Source organism: Pleurodeles waltl, chromosome 2_2 (assembly GCF_031143425.1).
Source record: "Pleurodeles waltl isolate 20211129_DDA chromosome 2_2, aPleWal1.hap1.20221129, whole genome shotgun sequence".
In the NCBI taxonomy this organism is placed as follows: domain Eukaryota; kingdom Metazoa; phylum Chordata; class Amphibia; order Caudata; family Salamandridae; genus Pleurodeles; species Pleurodeles waltl.
Window position 1 is genome coordinate 192,620,013 of NC_090439.1, and position 15,030 is coordinate 192,635,042.

General features: G+C 40.8%; 1 protein-coding gene across 2 annotated transcripts in view; it reads left to right on the forward strand.

Annotated features, from left to right (window-relative positions):
* The window catches only part of GABBR2 (gamma-aminobutyric acid type B receptor subunit 2), a 3,493,747-nt gene that overhangs the window by 2,996,368 nt on the left and 482,349 nt on the right, over positions 1-15,030 (forward strand). The window lies entirely within an intron of this gene.

Below are 15,030 nucleotides of genomic sequence, written 5' to 3' on the forward strand. Positions count from 1 at the left end.
TTTGACATGTGTGGACCCCCACTAAATCATTATTAAAAGCCAGCGGCCTCCACTGAGCCATTATCGGAAGCCAGGGTTCCCTGGCCTAAGCAATTTCTGTGATTTGAACCTCAAAACAAAACATAAAAATACAAAAACAAGTATATGCAAAGCAGATGCTCAAGTATTGAAATATCTTAATTCAAAGGCAAATACAGAAAATTCTTCAAGTTTTCAATTTTTCCGTTTTTTTTGTATTTACTTTTTTAATTGATTATTATTATTAATATTTAATTTTGTGAAGCAGTCACGGAAATGTTGAGTACATCTCATAGACCCCCAGGGGTCCTCAGACCACTCCATTAGCAAATTAAAGACATGTTGGCTTTGCCAATGCTTGCCGTCCAATGCATTCCATTATTAGAGGTCCCTCTTCAGTCAGGCACAAAGCCTTGAGATTTTTTGCAAAAAGAAACAATATTGCAAGCCTTTAACAAAAATTACCAAAAAAGTAATATAATGGGGAGCCGCAGCCACTGGCCAATTGGTCAAGGGAGCTGCTGGTTGAAAAAGTTTGTGAACCACAGTATTAGTTATTAAAATATTTGATAATTAAATGACAAATATGTACTATTTTTATATGTGCTAATATTACATTATATTTATTTATATTTGTACCTATTCTAAATAATTTCATTTTATTTATCATTATTTCTGGTGGGCTTTTATTTTAATTCCCTACCTTCATTATTTTCGATTGGAGGGTGTTGCAGTATCAGTGGCTGGCTATGTGTGGTGCTGGACTTACTACTGTTTGTTTTTTTCTTTTAGTAGTGCCTTACACTTGTATTTTTTAAATAAGCAGAAAGTATTAACCTCACTAAAAAGTGTAAGTTAACTTTATGAATCCAGTGCTAGGCCTTTTAAAAGGACTCTTACCCACACAAGAATTTCGAGTCCAAATCCAGAATGTAGATATACATCTGGAAGGGTTTCTCTTTATTTGAAGGGACTTTGTATGTACAAATACATGGGATAACTATGGCTAATACATTTGCTTCAAGCATAACATGTTTCTATGTACACCAATTTGAACAGCAGTCAGTTTATTAAATCATCCAGAAATCCATGCAAAAGCACGTAAAACTGGGGAATGATATATAGATGACATGCTGATTACATGAGAGGGAAACCAAAATTCTACCTTACAATTTATCTTCCGGTTAAACTCTTGCAATTAGTACCCAAAATTCACACACCATAAGTAACAAGGAACTGACCTTCTTGGATGGAAGAAAAACATTTCTGACAGTGGTGACTTGACTACCAACATCCATCTCAAACTCTGATACCAACAATCTTTTCAAGTGCACTAGTTTCCACTCCAGAAGAATGGATCCTACAGAGTTGTCAAGGAATTGTAACATTAGCAATGACTTCAAGAGACACGTTAAAGTTCTCAGTAACAAGTTGAGAGAACATAAGAACCCAGAATCCTTCATAGAGAAAACAGTAAAACAAGTTATAAACAATGGTAGGGATGCATTTCTAGAAATCAACAATGTAAAACCTCCCAATAACTAGCTCAAATGTGTCACAACATCTGAATAAAAACAGGAGTGGGCTAGTTATTGATTTGCTGTATTCTTGCTGGAATTGATTTAGACTGCAAATATATGAGCGCTTCTACCTTCAATCATAGGTTTCCATTTGTGAAAAAAAGTTTATCACATTAAAGTAGCCTAATCCAGCAAATATGTTTCCGCTATTTATCCTGGCACAAAAAAAAAATATTAGGCAGTTCCAGGTATTCACGGAATTCAGTATGGGCTATCTCTAACTGGTGACAGGAGACTGGATTCACACAAGACTATAACAGACGCCAGTCAAAAATTGACCACTGTAAGCCGTCAAACCTCTATTTTGGTTGAGACTTAAACTCATGGCTCCTCAGCTTACTATTAATTAATGTCTGTCTTATTAAATGGGCTGTTCTTCTCATTTAGAGCCATAGGAAATTCAAAGGACTGCTGTTTTCTCGAATGCCAGTAAATAAGTTATTTCACTCTGCACCATGGGGCCTATTCACAATGACACTTTGGAGTAGCATTGAGGTATACATAAAGTAGTACTCCTACAGTACTATTTCACGTATCTGTGCTTGCCTTTATGAATTAACCCTAAAACATCTAAAATGACAACAAAAAGGGAATATTCAGGAATTCTGTCCTCTTTGTAGTTTTACTAATAGGGAGTGGAACATTTCAGCGATGATTCACAAAGGCATGTAAAAGTACTTGTAAGAGAAAAGAACTAAAAGTGTTTTTTTCATTTGCCCTCCATATTTGCACAATTACTCATAGTCATAGTCACATAACATGTCCAATTGTTATTTTGTTTTGGACTTGTTATTTATAGCTGCATGCTATAAATAGTGAAAAGGGCATGCATTTTTTGTGGAAAAGTATGAATGCACAATTTTGACTTCCTTTCTGTCACAGGTCCCCATCATTTTAGAGTTTTTAAGATGTATTGATATTTATTAAATGTTTAATGGAGTGCCGAACACCGACACTTATGAGAACACTTGAGAAAGAGCAGCAGTGATGTAAAAATCGTGCCAACAGCACTTTGTCACAAACTTGCTGGTCAATGCAACTATGATAGATTTGGTAACAATAAAGCAAATTGCAGGTGAAGGGCAGCCAGGCAAGAGGGCAGTGATAGCTCAAAAGAAGTACAGAATGGAAGATAACGGGTAGGAGGACGATGAGGGAGGAGCAAAATGAGCACTAGAGAAAAGTAGAAATGGGAACAAAGGGGGGTTCAAGTAAAGGAGGGGGGAAAGAGGGAAGGAAGGAAGGATCAATGGGGAATGAGAACATATTAGAAAGTGAAAAAGAGGTATGAGGAGAAAGAACGGTAAAAGATGGAAAGAGGGCAGGGGTGTGAGTGATCGGGACTTTGAGAGAGTGGGGAGGAGGGTGGAGTGGAAGACAGGTGGAAGAGAGACAAGAGAAAGAAAGAATGGGAGTGAGAGCAGGGGAAGGAGTGAGAAAAAAAGAAAGGGATCAAGAGGAAAAGAACAGGAAGTAGAGGGAGAGGATGAGAAAGGTGTGGTGGTAGTGGAACAAAAGAGTGAGGGAAATAATGTAGGAAGGGATTGCAAGTAAGTTAGGAATTGAGAAAGGGTAAGTGGTAAGTGCAAAGAGTGGTGAGGTTGGATCAGGAGTAGGGGGAGAGAAATGGGAATGAGTAATTATGGGGAAAATAAGGGAATATAAATTGATGAGGAAAAGAAATGGAAGAAAAGAAGAACCAAGTGGCAAAGGAAAGTGGGAAGCATATGTTGCATATGCTGGCTGTACAATTGACTTTAATTTTATATACATAGATAAAAAGAGCCCTTAACTGCTTAATACAGCAAGCAAGAAAAAGTTTACATGTGAATACTGTTACAAATTAGCTTATTACTTTGGGGGAGAGCACCCATAACATATAAATAAACAAATCTGGTTAGATCAGAATAAATATTTGAGCAAATCTCAGCTCATCCCTTTGTAGATATTGCAGAATCAGCAGACAGCCCCCAGAGAAGTCTGTGTTACTTTTAAGCAGTACCAACCATTTTTAATTTAAGAACTAACACAATACAATTTCTAAACTAATTTAGAAATATAAAGAAATTATTAAGACACCAAGGTCATTTACGTGAGATAAGTGAAACTAGAAATATGATTGTTTAAAGGTTTTAATGAAGACAAAAAAGCCTAGAAAAAGTAAAGTGTCATTGAAAATCAATTATGGTTCATCTAAACCTAGAAGTGATTTCAGGTCAACCTCAAGAGAGCAAAAGTCAGATACACCAAGCGGGTTATCCCTGTCAAGGTATTTCCTTCTGATTCAATCACTGATATGGAATTTGAAATATTCCAGCAGGGCAAGGTCGAAGGCTAGGACTGGCAAGGGTCTCTCAGAGTTGGATAAATCTTCTTTGTGCTCCAGTTGAAGCTGTTGGTTTTGGAGCCAAAATCTTCAAGTGGGACAAAACTGCATTTCATGGCTGCCGAGAGTGTGTGTCCGATTGGATATATTGGCTATCTCTCCCCAGTTCAGAATTTACCTATGGGCTTAGTCGCTTGATTAGCAGAATAAATCTTCCAGAAAAGAAGTTGTAGAAGGTGAGGACTCTAAAAGGCCTGATACCTTTACTGTGAGGTCCCATTGAACCCGTTTTTAGCACTGCTAAGTTCTCTGAGCAGACATACCTGGTTTCTTGCCTACCTAGAGCTCAGTCTTCTCGGGCAAGAATCAACTACTTGTTTTGGTCCACCACAAGTTGGTCCTTTCCAACTGCTGGGAAAGTTCCTTCTGGTTATTCTTGCAGACCCTAGCTCCTCAGGGTAAAATTCTAGGCATCAGGTCTCCCTCCAGCAGGCCTCCTGAGGGGGCTGTAATTTGTGGTTAGCTGATCCCACTTGCAGGCAAGAGTCCTTTAGCTTTGTGAGTCTCTGAAGCAGGTGTTGGACCTGGCCCTTTTTGCAGGATTACCCCAAACGCTTTGTCTTTCTCCTCCTATTTTGCTGACCCTCTTTTTGTTGGCTTTAGGACTATGGGCACTTGACCACTGCTAATCTGTGCTAAAATGCATGTGCTCTCTCCCCTGAAAACATGTATGATTTGCTTACAGCTGTTTGGCATATTTGATTTACCTGTAAGTCCCTTATAAAGTGGTAAACCATATACTCAGGGCCTGGAAATTAAATGCTACTAGTGAGCCTGCAGCGCTGATTGCGCCATCCCAAGAAGTAGCTTTCAAACCTGTCTCAGGCCTGCCACTGCAGGGCCTGAGTGCACAGTTTACTGCCACCATGACTTGGCACTTAAGACTATTTGCCAAGGCCTAAACTCCCTTTTTATCATCCCCTAAGGAAGGCCCTAGATAACCCTTTTGGCAGGGTGCTGTGTAAGCAAAAGGTAGGACATGTACCTTCATGTTTTGCATGTCCTAGTAGTGTCAAACAGCCTATTCCGTGTTCACTATGTGAGGGCTGCTCCTCTCATAGGTTAGCATTTGGAATTCCCTTTTATACTTTTATTGTCATGTTTGGTATGTTTGGAATGGTAGTGAGAAATCCTGCTTACTGGCGTGGTTGGATTTTACACTACTATTTTAGAAGTGACACGTTTATAAAGTGGACATTTATCTGAGCTTATACCTCTTTGTGCTTTGCAACTTGACTCCAATCCACATTGAGGGCTGAGTGGCAGCTACAATTGGTGCATGCTTTCCAGACAGCCACAACACAGGAAGGTCTGGGTGTGACCGGGGTGCATTTGCATTCATCTGCATACTGATAGTCTTCCTGGGCTGGGAGAGAGAGAGGTTGTTTATAGTTTACAATTGTGTAGGTTGTGTTCTACCCTCACACAAAGGACTGATTTACCCCCTAGTCATGTCTGGAGCCTGGGTTGGGACTTGAAAAGGTTCCTTTGAAGTCACCCCTATATCAAAGGCATTTCTGAGAATAAGTACAGGGGCTTAGACCCCATGTTTGAAGAGCACTTTTGTAGCTGGAACTGAGCCTCTGCTAGGAGGACTGCTACGCTGCTCAAAGGACTCATCTGAACTGCTCTTCTCTTGTTGCCCTGCTGCCTGTTACTTGCTGGGTGTCAGAAAGGACTCACTGGATTGCTTTTCTGCTTGTTTCCCTGTTGTCAGCTGCTCCCTGACTCAGGCCTACTTAGATTCTACATAGCCAGAGGAGTGCTGAGCTACCAAGAGGAACCACCATTTGAATCACTGGCTCTTATGTGCTGGCCTGCCTGCCTGCTGCTCCCTTGTGCCCATTGTCCTCGGAGGGCTTGTTGGTTTGCACCACCTCTTTATTAGGGAATCTCATGGCCATCAAAAGATTCTCTCTGAGCGCTGCTTCTGCCTCTGGCTCTAGTGGTAGTGCGTGATGAGTGCTTCAGTTTTCCTTTTCTGGACAGACCTAGCGTGTGGTGAGCACTTTATTGTTCCAGACACCGCTTGTCATGCTCTTCTACTTTCAGGAACTATGGGCATGTAGAAGTGGTGCTGCCCAGTGCTCTACTAGTGTTTATTCCCTCCAACCAAAAAGGGACCCGGTTTCAGGTGTCAGGTGCCACGTGGTGGCTCAGAGGCGTGTCAGGGAGACCCCAGGTACCCACCTTCTCTTTAATGTGGACAGTGTTACAGCACCGTCTGGACTGTGCATGCCAAGAGGAAAGAGTGCTGCAGGCCTGCCTGGCCCTCATGCATCCCGGTACCCGCTGAGAAGAGCTACACTTGTTCTCCCTGCTATGCTGCATGCTCATGGGCAGTGGCCGCCTTGAAAACCTGCACATGGAGGCCGGAGAAGTGTTTCCCCACATTTCTAAAGTGGGTGCATGCCCCCACCCCTCCCAGGGGCCTTGCTTGGGGGCTGTTTGTCAAGTCATGGCATCACTGGGTAAACCTCGACAGAGGCCCTGATCGTCACATGAATTTGCTACATGCACAAAAGCTCAGTGAAAGGATGACATAGATACCATAATCCAACGAGTAGACACACTGGTGCTCCGGTGGCCTACCCTTTGGTAATAATTATATTCCTTCCAGTAAGACTCATAATACCTACTGTATGCTGCATGGTAGAAGCACAGGTGTACCGGCGCCCCGTAACAGTATTGGTGATTTGGGTGCTTTTACAACCAAGATACCTTGCCAACACAAATGTTGTGGTTTATGTACCTTTTTGTGTTTCACATAGCCTGATGCATTTCATGACCTAAGCAATCATTGATCTTTGGATACATACTATGTTGATTCTTCCTGGATAATGAGTTCAATTTCAGTAATTGTTTCATATGCAGAGTACCTATGATTTAGGTTGTTTTGGTTCTATGATATAAAGATAATATAGAAACATATTTTTATACAATCATGTGTGGAGTCTCCTTTGTGATGTATTTATTGTGTCACTTCTGTGAGTGTGTTGTGCAAACGCTTTACACATTTCCTCTGAGGATAAGTATGACTGGTCTGCCCCAAGTTACCAGAGGGTGAGCACAGGTTAGCTTGCCCTGACCAGAGTGGTGGGTTCTGCCTGACTAAGGTGCTTACCGTAGCCAACCGGAAATCTCATTTCTAACAGCAGTTAAACAGGATGTCAACCATTTGTCCCTTGGTTAGCAGTTCTATTTCATTACTGCCAGCAGGAGTTGGGAGTCCTTGAGTGAGTACTCTTTTTCCAACAGGAGTCAGGAATCTGCTGGAAATCATCTTTAGGTAAAGTCTTCCCATGTCCATAAACATTTTGAGGTGGTGGTGGGTGCAGTGCCACCTTTATTTATCCTGTACACTATCCAGTGAATTGAGAAACTATGCCACCATATCCTAACTAGTTTCTTGCAGTCAATCAATCAATCGAAAAATCAATATTCTTTTTTGTTTCAGCATTAAGCCATGCAATAGCACAAATACAATTTTACACGTTAAAATTAAATATATCTATATTACCATTCTCTATACATTTCAATTTAAAACTAAATTATAGGTAGACCTACACCATCCCAACTAAAACAATTAATAAATAGCAGCAACCTATCTCTATGTACATGATATGGCATTGTCCAACTATGCTACTAAATTTTCCTCACCCAACTTTACATTGCACATTCCCTCAAGCACTATATGCCCTTTTACCATGGTTACACTGCATAATTATAATTAATTAGATATTTAAAAAAAGCTGTACAGTGCCCGTGCAAAATGTAGTACGAATCATATCCTAATAATGATGATAGTAATCTAAACTTTTAGCAGTCTTGTGATCATTAATGGCAGTAAACATCTAGTTTCTAGAAGCCAAACATGATAAATTATTCTTACAACTCCGAATTTGCTATGAATTACCTTAAGGCTGGTTAAAAACCTCTCTTACACGTGGCCAGGCTGCCCAAAGATATGAAGCTACAGAATTAAAGGTGATTTCATCACCCATCTTAAGATAGAAAGCTAAAACAGTGCAGATGGAGCAGATATCATAGTATCCAGCAAGGGCAGAAACCATCATTTACAAGGAGTAGCAGATTTTGTGCATAACAAGCAAAAGGTGCAAAATATTATCTTTTTCCCCATGAAAGCAATCACAGTTATCCGCTTCCTCCCTGAAGTCTTGCACATTTAACAAGCTAATCTCTGGTAGGAAAAATCCCCAATCTGAATGTAATATATATTGTGTGTTTCATTTCTGGATAATTCTGGTCCCAATAAGATTTCCAGCCATGATCTGCTCTACTAGCAAAGTATTCGCTCAATAGGCTGCCTGGTTTTAGCTACTAACTTCAATTCCCACCTGAGTTTGTAATAACGTTCTTTCACTAGTTCTATGGTATCGCACCCAACCTTATTGGGATCTGACCATAGCCCCCCCCAGTTGCAGTTCTATTAGCAAGTTCCTCAAAAGCTCCAGCCAGTTCCCTTGACTCAGACCACCACATCTATAGGCATCATCCAAAGACCGCAGATATATGGTGGACTTATCGTTTCTTAGTAGCCTGACCCAGTATAGCACTGATTTTATTGCTGCCAGATTAAAAATTGGTGTTAGGCCCAGAATGCTAACAAGGGATTAACAGGTCCTAGCCTCAACAGAGCCCTAAAAAAAAAATTTTGTCAGTAAATCTAGGTGACCATACCCCCCAGAGCTCAGTACCATAAATCACAGCAAATCACATCTGCATAAAAGAGAATTGGAACCTCCTGGCCAGCTATCATAGGAACATCAGTAGGATTCTCCAATAATAGGTCAACTACATCATTTAAGAAAAAGCTTAAAAGTAATGGCGCTAGCACACATCCTTGATGGACACCTTTTTCTACCGGAAGTCCTTCACTACATTTGTCAACTGGTCCATACCCAACTTTAGCCATATTGTCAGTATGAAGGGCCATTATTTTTACTAGTAAAATAGAGCCCTCTACTCCTAGCCTACGTACCAGATAGAGCAATTATGGATACTCAAAGTTTTCTTCCCTGCTAATACTGGCTTTGACCACAGAAAATGTGTGAACCATTAGATCGTATCTGTGCACTACTTCGATAAGTATCACCTGAGGTATTAAGAATGTGGGTTTCATATCTTTCCACAATAGCACTGAATAGGGGGATTCCATTTACATATTTCCGTTTATTTCATCTATTACCCTTACTATTATTTTGGGGTAACTTCTCAGGCCCATGCTCTTGCCCATACACCTCCCCATTCTCTTGCCAGTGTTTAATTTCAGTACTAGTAGTAGTCTTTATTCTTACTAAGAGGGGATCATGATCACTGTCTACAATCATCACAACTACAACTACATTTCCCCAGAGTTCTAAAATAACTAGGAAGTAGTCAATCAAAGATGCTATTTTACCATTACTATAGGTCATCTTTGCCGGGTATCAGAAGGAGTGTGTCCATTCCAAAAACGCAATCAGTGATTTATAAGCAAAGGTGAAAAGTGCCTCCTTTTCTTAGATACTTCCCCCAAATGAATAACTGGTTTAGGGACACCTAGCCAATAATTCTCAGCCCGTACCTCTTCATTAAGGACTTCCATCAGTTGGCTGAGTGTTAGAATCCCCACAAATAAGCACCAAATGGTTGCCCACCTTAGCTCTCTCTATATCCCTTATACGTTCAACACATTAAACAAAACTCCCTCAAATCACATGTTCTTCAGGTGACTACCCAGGGGTAATCTAAACATTTAAAATATAGACAGTACAAACTTCATTAGTGGCCACTGTGAGCCTCACATGCAATACATTAGGTTAAGGGATTTGCTACCCAAATGAACTACCCCACAATTTATCCTACATGCTACCCAAGTCGAGAGCCCCCTGACCGGTCACCCTTTTTTGAGTATTCAGCTGTTTCCATACAATCCAATAACCTACTTACACCATTTTCAGACAAAGGTCATGTTTCCTGAAAACAACATACAGCATAACTATTGATGAATTTTAGCCAGACTCCTTCCTCCAATTTACTAGCCAAGCCTGCCACATTTCATGACAAAATATCCAAATAATAATCTCGAAGGCATTGTTGTTCTAACCCCCATACCCCTTCTGCCCCCACCACCTGAGTCTTCAGGATTGCACCATTTGTACCATTAGGTCCTACATAGTTCCATTTTAATCAGTTGGACTGATGATCAATGTTGGTCCTGCCCTTGCTTGCAAGGACTTTGGCAAGATATGACCAGTTTTGACTTTCTACCTTGTCAGCCACTCTTCCTGTATTCAGTAGTTTTATTGACTGTAAATATTTTTTTACTGCAATACGTAAATTAGAGAACTTAGCTTCATTTAAACATTGATGGTTACTTACTCCTGGAGTTATTGGTAGACCATAGTCCCTTGAAAGAGTAAGTTGTTAGCCCCTTCAAAGGTGGATTAAATACCCACAAGCTGTTCCCTTTAATCACTGGTTAGCAGAGTGGAATGACATCTATCACCATGATGTGGAAATCGTCTTGATGGTTTAAAACAAGCCTGCTTACACTGGGTGTTGCAAAGTCCACTTGAGTAGTTTGGCAAATTCTTGTATCACAGGCTCTTGCTTGACTCATTAAGATTACTCTCTATATGTCCTGGGATGTTACTACCCCCAATTCCGGGATTGCGTAGAGGAGGACTAGAAGCCTGGGCATGTTCAGGGGTATTACAGTACTAATATTGGAGAATAAATCAGTGAACTCACAATAGCAGGTTCGCGCCCAGTTCTCTTGTGTCCACCTTATTTGTGTCAAGCTGAAAAGCTCGGTATTCAAATTTAAAAGCCCAGCCTTTACTTCCATCATGGAAAATAGTGGTGGCTAGTGGGTTAAATGAACACAATTTCCTGGCCTTCCGCAGCGGTGTATCAGAATATTTTTCCACATCAACAGCATCTTCCCAGAGCTCACATTCATGTCCCTACTTTCAACCACAGACTCTCTGGGTGGCATCTTACTTTTCATCCTTTTATAGAGCTAATTCCTTCTCTGTGCTTTTTTAAATCACATTTTACTTCAGCTTTGTTTGGATCATTCCTATATCCATTTTACCTTCTTGCTCAGCAGTGTCTTAGTTCCCCACTGCTCAGAGCAATTTAGAATTAAAAATTGGATAGATAGAGGCACATGATTGTTCATCATTGACTGAGCTATTTATTTTGTTTATTTTTTCCCTGTGCTTTATAGAAACAATCTCGGATTCGGTCACACACGGTTGAGAGAATAAATCATTTAGTGAGTATATTGGAGGACCCTTTCATAGTGATTCCTCCCTAACTTTGGAGGATTTCTCCTTTCCTCCTTATCTGTCGGCATCTGTAACCCCATCAGCCTTACCCTCATTGCAATTGCCAATAATGTTTTTCCTTTTCAACACCATTTTTGCTAGAGTGATTGGAAAAATGTCTCCACTCTTCCACATCTTTGCCTCCAGGCTTGTTGGTATCTCCCGTGCAACTAGTTTAGTAGTTTTTTCATAACTTACTGAAGCAGTTTGAACAACTTAATTAGTTGGCAATTCCTCTTCCATATTAGCCAGCACCATTTCTTTAAATGTTGTACATTTTAATAGCCTTGCTTCCTCAATCACTATGGGTGCTCCTTCTACCAGCTTTCTACATCTTTTTGAGGTTTGGGATTACCACAAGTTTGGGAAACAGTGGTGAGTATGGCTGCTACATGAACATTCCCTCCAAGTGATATCTCCATTAATGCGAGTATTGAGTTCAGAACCCTGTGGAGTGTGTTTAAGGTTTCTGATATCATTCTTGGTGATTTTCAACTATTGAGATATTTGCAGCCTCCTGGTTATAGGCTGATATATTCAGAAAAATAGAATCATATAATTGTAGCCCTTGACTGTTGGTTTTACTATGCCCTAAGGAGCACTTGGCCAATTCATCAGGCTCCTTGTGCACTTGTCCTCTAACAGTGACACTCGCACCTGTTTTTAAACCCTCCTTTTTTGATCTAAGGTAATCGGAACTGTTGCGTTGGCTCTCATTGTACCAATCAGGCAGCTGGATTTGGGAGGCAGCATCACCTGAATTGTGGGGAACTGAGTCCAATCCCGCAACATGTGACAACTTTCGGCCTAGTTGCTAAAATAACGCGCCCAGAGACATCACTAAAATGGCTCTACAACAGTACATCCTGTAGGGTATGAACATAATCAATTTGAAAGCTAGCTCATGGGAGCATATCCTCGGGTATGTCCTGTAAATAAGCTTCATCTTTGTTACTCCCAAAATGTGCTATATCATTGGCTCTCAGGGGATCTCTTCAGTTAGGAACTTTTCATACGATCCCCTGTACTGATTCCACAGGTGAGTGGCTCATCTTGCCTTACTCTACATTTGATCATAATCAGCCCGTCAATTATTTCCAGCTCCGCTGGATTATGTAGGCAAACCTGTTCAATCATCTAGATCCAGATGATCATTTGAATTCAGCGTCATACTTGAGTCCTGCAACTTTTTCAACAAGCGTGCTACAGTTTCACTTGCTGCTTGTTCCAGTTGATTTAGTTTGTACGATTTGCAAGTTTGCACAGAGGAAAAAAATGTTTGTAATAAATCTGGGCATCAACTTTGGCATTGTGGTAATCTCTGTAATTTCTGTAGCAGCTGGGTCATCTAATTTCACTGACTGGGAAGAGGATGTCATTATGAGCCTTTGGGTGGCTCCCTTCCCTTTCATGTGGGTCATAATAAGGCATTTGTACAATGTCAGCCAGTGCCTGGGCACCACAAATCAGTATTTTCCTGCAGTTCCTCACCTTCTTTTGAAGCACTTCTTTAGTCTTAGTGTACAATTAGCCAGGAGCCCCTGTTCCATTATGGCAGACCCCTTCTGCCACCATGAAGGCCTGCCTTCTGCTCCTTAACCACTCCCTATTTAGATGAGGTCTCTGCCCATTTGACATGTTTCAAACTGTTTCTTTACCTCACTGTGAGCAGAGCCTCATTGTCTAGAGGGTTCCTATGAATGATTAGGAGAAGCCATGCTTGGAACTTCCAAGTTAAATGAGGTTAGTGCTAAAGCTGTCCTTTGTTCTGCCATTTGTCCCTGTCCATGACCAGACAGTTCATTCCTGCTAAGTGGTCAGTAGTTAACACCAACCTGTTCTTCTTGGCTCAGAGGCAGGCCTTTGTCTTCTGAGCCAGGGTTCTTAACTCTCCCAGCCAAGATATGCTGGGTGGCAGAGCTAGTTTTACCCAGTTCAGGCTTAGGCAGCCCAGAGTACATTTTTCTAAAGTTACCTTTCCAATCAGATATTTCCAAAATCTGATTTCGCAATTAATCGTATTTTGAAAATGAAGTAAGAAATAACTTTGAAGGCAGTTGCTAGCATTTTCTCAGGCAGAGATATTGACTTGAATATTTAAATCATGCTTAGGCTTGTCCGATAAAAAATATAGCTGAGTGAGTGTACAACATTTTTATATACTTCTCACCATGCCTTGCAAGCTCACAAGATACACTTTAGGGCTGAGTTTATCATATATATCAAAACAGGTTTTCATATAAGGCAGAGCAACTTTTCCTTGTCTTGCGTTCCTGTATTGTCTTTATACTGTAGACAAGTGAGAGCACACTGATGCTTCTGGTAGCAATACACTTTTGTCATATATGTGGGTCATGAAACCATCATAGATACTATATGGTGCCAATCCAGGAAGAGTAAAGGAGAAATGAGAAATGCAACCAGCCATAGCATATCCACTGAGACCTACATTAAGGGAGGCACAACCAAATAATAGGAAAAAGCTCCATATAGTCAGTTGTGAAACAACATCTAAGAGGTTACCAGGAGAGGTGCTAGCACAACCTTGTAGTATGAGTGGTGTTAAGTAAGCCACCAGGGAGATCATCTACCCATGTGCTTACCCAGATCACATTCACCTTCATCTCTACAATTGTGGCAGTTAACATGAACAGTGCAACCTTTACAATATCTAATTTTCACATGCCTTTTCTTAGCCTTCACTGATGTGTTCCAGAGAAGCTAGATCTTCCACTACTTCCTGGAATAATTGATAGTTAAAATTGCCTGAATCTGCCCATCTCATTTAAATAAACCTGAAATCCCTACTAGCAGTGTTCGTCTATAGTAACAACAGCTATGTAAGAGTCGTTGCTTACCAATCACTGCACCATTAGTATCAGTGTTTTATACACCACAATTTAAATACAACTGTGAAAGTGTTAAGCCCTCACCATGTTTTCTTGAAACTGATACCCTTTTTAGAGGTCTATGCTATACCTGGTATTGAAACATGTGCAATTCAATTTCATCCTGCACTGTAATACCTGATGGTCCAGTAGCACCTATTTCCTTACATATGGCCTCCTGTCTTCCCTCTTAATTATGCAGACTTTTGGGACCAAGTTGTATGTCACATCAGAATACCTCTCATAGATATAGCTCTAAGCCTGCCTTCTACTATGATCCGAGGCCACCCTTGCCGTGAATACTGCAACACCTTAAAAAAGTCTGAGCTGCAGCTATAGGCAGATGTACATGTGTACATGGGGAGCTAGATGTACCATCATGAAATAAGTTCCTTAGCACACTAGTGGCATGATGGCAAATTCTGAACAAGGGCAAGTAATCCATGCTCCCACAAAATGCACAAATTCGGCCCATGCTACCGGCACCCTCCTGAAACATCAGTGTGTGAAACCGTCCAATTAAAAATCTGGTGTTACATATCAGGATTTGAATGCACTTGTTAACCTCTTTGTGGGTCAAAGTACAGAAAAAACATAACCGGAGAAATCCAGTAACAATTAGGGTTTATTGGGAAAGCTCTCTACTGTCCCACTGTCCCTGCTGTCAAGTACTCCTTGGTCACACCTGGTAGAGTTCCCTTTACCCGGGGTAATACATGCACACCAACTTACTGCACAGAGAAAAATGACAGGTGTACTATTAACCGCTGAGGTAACGTACCTGGAAAAGGACCCACTCCAGGGTTAGATGGTTTTTATTA